The sequence below is a fragment of the Corvus brachyrhynchos genome, unplaced genomic scaffold, assembly GCF_000691975.1.
Source record: "Corvus brachyrhynchos isolate BGI_N302 unplaced genomic scaffold, ASM69197v1 scaffold646, whole genome shotgun sequence".
NCBI classification, from domain to species: Eukaryota; Metazoa; Chordata; class Aves; order Passeriformes; family Corvidae; genus Corvus; species Corvus brachyrhynchos.
This window is the reverse complement of record NW_008238401.1, coordinates 180,752-187,193: the sequence shown is the minus strand read 5'-3', so window position 1 is coordinate 187,193 and position 6,442 is coordinate 180,752.

Below are 6,442 nucleotides of genomic sequence, written 5' to 3'. Positions count from 1 at the left end.
CTGCCCCTCATAAGGCCTCTGCTCCAGACCCTTCCCCATCCTCATGGCCTCCTTTGCACACTCTCCAATGGCTTAATGTCTCTCTTATGCTGTGGCTGGTGATGCTGGGCCTGATGCCCCCAGGACAGGGATGTCCCTCCTGGCTGCCAGGGCACTGCTGACTCAGATCCAACTGGCCATTGACCAGGACCCCCAGGTCCCTTCCCACAGCTGCCCTCCAGCCTCTCATTCCCACTCCATGTAGGGCTTTTCTGCCCTCAAGGGAGTCAACAGCTCATCCCAATTTAGTGTGACCAGCAAACTTCCTTAGTGTTCTTTGAGCCCTGGGTCCAGGTTGTAATGAAGATGTTGAAGAGCACAGGGCCGAGGATGGAGCCCTGCAGAACCCCCCAGGCCCCCAGTCTGATGTCACCCCAGTCAGTGTCACCCTTTGTGCCCAACCCGTGAGCCAGCTGCTCACCCATCCCATGGTGTGTTTATCCAGCTGAACACTGGGCATTTTGTCCAGAAGGATCCTGGGAGAGACAGTATTGAAAGCTTTACTGAAATCCAAAATGATTACATCTACTGGCTTTCCTAAATCAACCAGGTGGGTTACCCTGTTACAGAAGGAAATCAGGTTTGACAAGCAGAACTTTCCTCTCATGGAGCCATGCTGGCTGTGACTGATGACTGTGTTGTCCTCAAGGTATTTTTCAATACTTTCCAGTAACCTTTTCCATGATATTACCAGTCACTGAAGTGAGACTGACAGGGCTGTAGTGCCCTATTCCTTCTTTTTAATACCAGCTGAAATAGAGTTCTTCCCCTATCACACACAGACTTCTATTTATCTCCTTCCTATCACAGCAGTTTTCACCAGAAATTTCTTGAAAAGAGTTCTCCTTAGACTCTCACATCCATGTCCATACCTAAATCCTAGCAAGTCTTTATTCATAAATTATGTGGCTTTCCATTTTCCTTCACATAATTAAAACTCAGGCTCTCAAGGCCTGCCATTCCTATATCAGTTATTGCAACATCATTTTCTTCATGAGTGCAGCCTCCCATTCTTGTATTCATGTGCAACACTCCTCCACCAGGATCTTGGTTTGAAAGACAGGTCTCTGCCAAGGAAGGTGGGAACCTCCCTTGGAGTGGAAAATATGACCCCCTTCCCTCCAAATTATTTTAACTTTGAAATTGAGGGGTTTTCAGGCAAAGATACGGGAAAAGAAATAACGGTGCTTTACTAATATGTATGACAAGGCAAACAAACAACAACAATGGCAGCAACAACAAACAAAAATCCCCAGAAAACCCAATAACCATTCTCTTCCCCCTCTTTAAGCACGTTCCCCTTTGGCACAGTCCCGGTCACAGCCAGCAGAGGTGCTGTGCGATGACTCCCCCGCAACTGCAGGGGCACCGTGGCGCGAGCCTGGAGACCATGCGGTTAATGGCAGCTGTAATGGTAGAGGCAGGCACACCCAGGGTGACAAACCAAATGTAGCAGGGACCCAGCAGCCCTAGCAGGAGCTGTGGGGAGTTGGGCAGACACGGGGTGTTGGGTTAAAGTGTAACGAAAATGCCGGAGGCAGGGGCAGAAAACAGCAGGGCAGGGCAGTGGCAGCTGGGCTTCTCTGCAGCAGCTGCTGCACGCAGTAGGGGATGATAGACAGAAAAGACTCCACAACTCAAAAGTTGCAAAGTACGTATGTTTTAATCAGCTAAGGTGCATGGGGGAATCTCTCCTCCAAAGACATGCGCACGTTCAGTGGCTCTTGGCTTAGTATTTATCCAGTTACAAACTACATATGCATCAAATTACAAAATATGTCTATACATATTCATTGCCTGTCCCTGCTTCATATTATAATTAGCTCTAAAGTTATTAACATGTCGGTGTGCTTGCGCAGTGCCACCTGGTGGTCGCAGGCTGGGGTCTCTGGGATGAAATAAAGGTCTTCCTCAGATGAAGTAAGTACTCGGGCTGAACTTTTTTACCTCGCCTTCTTAAGCATGCTCTCTGAGTTCCTGGCCCAAGTCCAAACTTCAGAGCTGGTTTGGGCTGGTTTCAGGGTCCGAGCAGGATCTTCGGTCACGGTTTCTTCCCCTTGCCAATGGTCCTGAATCCTCCCCTTATCCTCCCTTATATCCTTCCCTTCCCTTTGCCTGGCACACGCAATGAGTGTTAAGCAAGCAATATACATTGTTGAGCAAGCAGCTGCAAAATCTAGCAATACTAGCAATACCACGGTCAGTAGTTAACTCTTAAAATTCTAAGCCCCCTGTATCAGGGAGACGTGCCCTCCGGGAAGGGGTTCAGGGTCCCAGGTTTTTCTCCTGAGGCACCCAAGTAGATGGTGTCAGGAAAATTAATTCACAAACACCAGAGGTTTATGTCCAAAAAGGAGACAGAGAAGTCCTGTAACTTTATTTGAATAAAGGGAGAGGCCATGGGCATTTCCCATGGGGTTTCTCGAATTGTTGGGGGATGCAACCCCTTTTATCCTAATTCCTGGCTGCAGCACCCTCTTCCCCACTGGCTGAGGTACTCAGAAGGTACAGACTTCTCCAATCGCCCATTCTACTCCATCAATATGCACCCCCCTTTTTGTTATATAAAAGAAAAAAACCTATTCATAATTCTATTAAGTCTTTGTTCTTTTTCTCTAGGTTCAGGAATTTAACATGGCCTTGGCTGAGCAACAGTCTGTGTTGATTAGTAACATCTTCTAGAACTGAGAGTTTTCTTCTCTTACTTCCCTATCTCTAAGCTCCTAGCCCTATCTACAAGCAGATTCGCATGGTCTGTTTGTAAAGACACATTCATCTTATTCCTTTCAATGGTCCTTTCCAGTCAGATCCGGTGTTAATAAGGTCCCAGTTCAACAGCTGCTTTTCCAAGCAAAAGCCTCACTCATGGTAGGAGAAAACAGTAATGGGCTGGACTCCGCGATGGCGGTGAATTCTTCCACAGTAGCAGCAGCTTAAGTGTTTCCTCTGATCCGAGAGCAAGAGAAGCCAAGCCCAGCTCCTCGACCCCAGCCAAAATCTCGAAGTATCTCTGCCCTTCCAAGAGAAAACTCCTCAGCTACTAGAGTGCAGCTGCATCCTTCCCCCCAACTTGGCCACTTCTTTTGTCTCCTAAGTAGCAGTCATTATCATCTCTTAGCAACAAATGGCACAAAATTCCCTAAGAGAAAGGGAAAAAATGGAAAAATCTTAACCTCCAACACACAGATTCCCCTCCAATGTCTATTTTATGTCCTTCCCTGTTTTTTCATTGATTCCTCATTCTCAGTCACAAATACAAGCTCTTGTCTTCAAATACAAAGCTCTGTGATTTAGTCTCAGATATTCATCTCCCTTCTGCCTTACCTCTGATGCCATCCTTTGTCATTTAGTTGTTACATTTTCAAAATTTATGGGGTTCCCTTTGCTGTCCTTCATGATTTGAAGGATTCACCTATAAATATCTGGAAATCTCTCTCATAATAGAAAATCCCACTTGAACATCTGTTTTGTTTTGATACAGGAGCAATCAACAGATTGCTGAAGTGCTGAGATAATGACCTATACTGAATTACTGGCTCATTTATCATAGAATCATTTGGGTTGGAAAAGACCTCTAAGGAGATGAAGTTCAACCAATTACCTACTGCTGCCAGGTCCACCAGTGAACCACATCCCTTAGTGCCACATCTACAATACCTCCTCCACATCTACAATACCAGTCCCTCTGGGTATGATTACACCACCACTGCCCTGGGTAGCCTGTTATAATGCTTGACAAGTCTTTCCATGAAGAATTTTTTTCAAATATGCAAATTAGGCCTCCCATGGGGAAACCTGAGGCCATTGTACTTCCCCATCATCGCCTATCTATTTACCCTGTTACACACAGAGTTTTAAGTGATTTCAGGAAAAGGGCTATCTTCTTGTTGTATCTGTATGACATTCAAAACATAATGCAATCCTAACCCATAAATAAAGCTTTGAAGTAACGCATCAAAAGCAGCATGGCCAGCAGCTCAAGGAAGGTGATCCTGCCCCTCTACTCTGCTCTGGTGAGATCCCATCTGGAGTACTGCTTCCAGCTCTGGGGTCCTCAGCACAGAAAAGGCATAGAGCTACTGGATCAGGTCCAGGGGAGGTCACCAAGATGCTCAGAGGGCTGGAGCAGCTCTGTTACATAGAAAGACTGAAATAATTGGGATTGTTCAGCCTGGAGAAGAGATGCTTTGGGGTGACCTAATTATGCCTTTCCAGTACCTGAAGCGAGCTTGCAAGAAAGATGTAAAGAGATTTACAAGGGCCTGAAGTGACAGGAAAAGGGAAAATGGCTTCAAACTAAAAGATGGTGGGTTTCAACTGGATATTAGGAGGAAGTTCTCTGCTGTGAGGGTGGTGAGGCCCTGGCCCTGAGGACCTTGGCCCTCAGGTTACCCAGAGAAGCTGTAGCCGCCCCAATCCCGGAAGTGTCCAAGGCAAAGTTGGACAGGGCTTGGAGCAACCTGGGATAGTGGAAGGTGTCCTGCCCATGGTGGGGGGGGTGGAACTGGATGATCTTTAAAGCTCCTTCCAACCCAAACAATTCTATGTTTCTATTAAGTTCTATAGTAAAACAAATAAAAACATGAATCAAGATTTACAAATGGATCATGGTGCCCACCTGACTGTAAGCATCTAACACAAAAACCCATGAGGACTGCTGACACACAGAGTAACTCACATTTCAGAGTATCACAGGATCAGTCATCATACCTTCACCTAGGTAAACCATCTTCCATTTCCATGATTAACCCAATTATTTCAATCAGATTTTTGTTTCCCTAAGTACAAAGATATTTTAGAATCAGTTAGAAAGTAGGCAATGTAAACTCCCTTCATGATGTGTTCTTACATTTGTCTTCAATATGAGAATAAAGTCTTGCACCTCTGACTACAACTGCCCTTTTTGCCATCAAGCCTCAGATCCAGAGCTGCTCCCTCACAAGGACTTTCACTACAAGGAGCTATCCTGCTAACTTGGCAGCTCTTGATAACAGACAAAACTTGAAAGTAAATTTATTTTTAACTTTTTCACTTATTTTTTCAGTGTGTGTCAATGTACTAACTGACACCAGAATGATTAGGAATGTCTCTAAGATCAAAGAAAAAAAATAGATCAAAGCTACTGCATGTTCTTGTTCTATCAAGCCAAAAAAGTCTTGCAGTCAAAACTACCCTTCTAGACTTACCCAGTCTTTGTCTGCTGCATGCACTATTAATCTTTGTTTTCCAAAAGGTATGTGGACTGTCAGTTCACAGAGACACTGTTTGTTGTCAAGAAGAACTTCAAATGCTTTCTCACTACAGCCAGTCATTTGGTATCTACTCTTTCAAAGGGAAAAAAGGAGAACGCCAGAGTGAAAATTGTCAGGGCTGGCCTAACCCCCCATGATCCAAATCCACCATACTCTCCTGAATTCTAATTGCTTCATCTGTTCCTGTAGGGGAGGAAATTAGGCTTGTCTTAATAAATTTTACATAATCTTGCCTATACATTGCTGTCAGAAAGTTCCCAATATTCAGGCAAATACTTTGAGATAGATTCTGAAAAATAACTATTGCTCAACAAGTGTTAAAGAAAACTTCCTTAGATAAAAATTACAAAGATAAAATTTCTTAAACAGAAATTAGATGCTCCGGGCAAGTGGCACATTATCTTTCCAGCAAAAAGAACATTCATGGATTTACTGTACTTGAAAAAAATTAATGGATTATCTTCTTATTTTCTGGTCTTGATTTCAGTTTCCTTATATGTAAGAGAGCTGAATAGCATTTCGCTAAAGACAGAAAAATGAAGTTCCACTTCTGAGTTCAGACAAAGCAGGAAAGTTTGGAACTCTCAATCTGACAGTTATTAAACTATAAATGTCATGACTAACACACTGAGACACTTACTTTTATATGTCCAATCAACAATATATGCTTACAGTTGCCACGTGCTGATTTACTTCAGATCTCATCATTAGAAGATGTGACTTTTTTCCTTCTAGATTTCCTGGTTTCTTTGAGCTAGCCATCCACAGCTCTTGGATAACGTAATGCTGAACTTTGTCTGGACTTTTTATGCTTTTGGGCTTCTTGGGCTTTTTCAGTATGCCTGGAAAAAGTTTTTGGTTATAGTAGAAACCTAGCACTGCACAGCAGGAAATCAAAATTTTACATACTTTATTAAACTATTTCATCTGAATTCATATGACATTAATGCACTACTACTCATTACCAATTCTTAGATTAAAGCTTAATGTATGCCAGATCTCAACACCTGCCATCTGCTTAGCACAGATACAGCCATTTGCTTGCATAGCACTCACAGGTTCACATAACTCTATGTCTCCAAGCTATCTTAATAGACTTAATTTAGATTTGATCACCTGGAATGTGTACACTTTCCCAATTCAGATCTCAC